This window comes from Elephantulus edwardii, unplaced genomic scaffold (assembly GCF_000299155.1).
Source record: "Elephantulus edwardii isolate Elephantulus edwardi_28Jun2011 unplaced genomic scaffold, EleEdw1.0 scaffold00111, whole genome shotgun sequence".
In the NCBI taxonomy this organism is placed as follows: Eukaryota; Metazoa; Chordata; class Mammalia; order Macroscelidea; family Macroscelididae; genus Elephantulus; species Elephantulus edwardii.
In genome coordinates, this window is record NW_006399861.1 from 3,489,747 (window position 1) to 3,491,540 (window position 1,794).

The window sequence follows — 1,794 nt, forward strand, 5'->3', positions numbered from 1 at the left end:
CCTTTTCAGTCAATATGAAGAATAGATCATTCAAGATGAGGAGAAATGTAGCATCAGATTGGAGGAAGACTCATCAACAACCTATATTATGTAGATGACACAACCTTCCTCATAGAAACTGAAGAGGACCTGAAGTGTTTGCTGCAGAAGGTCAAGGACAATAATAATAGTCTTCAGTATGGATTGAAGCTCAACATTAAGAAGACAACGATTCTCACCACTGGACAAATTAGCAGCACCATGATAGATAGAGAAGAAATTGAGGTTGTTAACAATCTCAGCTTGCTCAGATTCACAGGCAAGGGCTTTGAAGCTCTATCTCACATACTTTGGGCATGTGACCAGGAGGGGCCAATTCTTGTAGAAGGACTTCATGTTAGGAAGAGTAAAGAACTGTGCAGGAGAGGAAGACCCCAGATGAGATGAATTGACACAATAACTGGGGTAACGGGGAGTAGGTATGTTGGAAACAGTGAGACTACCTCAGGATAAAGGAGAGTTCAGAACTATTGTACACAGGATCAAGATGAGTCACAGGCAACTTGATGGTACACAACAATAAGAACCTAGCAACCAATCTTATTATACATAACATATTTGGGGAGTTCTAGTGTCCTATTTTTGGAAGCAGGAGTGGCATCCACTGCTTAAATGACATGCCTCTGTAAACTACGAATTTTAATAAATGTTGATAGTTGTAGAGAGGCTTCAAGCCTCTTGTTCATAGGGTTGTTATGAGTCGTGCTTGACTTGAAGGCAATCAACAACAACAACAACAGTCTCCTATTGGCAAGGAGCTATGCTGCCAATCTAAAGGCACACGGTTCAAATCCACAAGTTACTCCATGCACTGTCAAAGAAAGGCAATCTCCTTCTATCCAATTCACTGCCTCTGAAAACTTCCTGGCGCTTCAGGTATTGTTTGGTTCTCATGCGATGATACATACAGCGGGACAAGCATATTTAATATTTCCATCAAAATTTTCTTAAAATGTCTCTTTTATGAAGAAATGTACTTTCTTCTCATATACCCACTTGGTATACAATAAGAGAGTGCACAGAACAACAATGTGCTATAATGTCACTGCAGGAAGTTGGAAGTTTATGTTTAAAGCAGTATTTTGTTAAAGATGACTTAGAAAATGAAAACATAAAGATATTTTTTAAAGGAAAAGCATACTATCAATAAGCTCAAATATTTCACTCTTTTACAATGATTTCATGAAAAAGGAAAATGTGAGAATTTTCTTCAAACTTTTGAGCTCTGCTGGCCAAGTGGTAAGAAGCTGCACTGCAATCCCAAAGGCACAAGGTTCAAATCCATTAGATGCTCCACCAAACAAGGGTAGACAATTTTCTGTGTGATTTATTACTTCTGAAAACCCATTAGAGTGTCAGCTATTGGTCAGTTCTGACTCGACGGCAAACAACAACCATCCCATCTAGTGAGTAAAGATAACATTACCATTCCTCACAAATTTGGGATAGCTAACAATAATGACCTAACTTGGGAGGGATTGGAAAGCAATATGCTAAGTGAACTAACTCAGTTCCATAAGGACAAATACATACATGACTAATAAAATGTGTTTGAGGATCTAAGGGGAGGAGGAGAAGCAGAAGGGTGAGGATGGGGGGACAGTAATCATAGAGTTGCACAATTTGATGGATGGAAGGAGGGGTGGGTTAAGGAAATGAAAATATGGTGTGAAAAACAATGTATATGATCTTTGTAAGTAAACCAGTATAAACCCGAAATTTTATATTATAAAAAAAGTAGATTTTAGAGTGTTT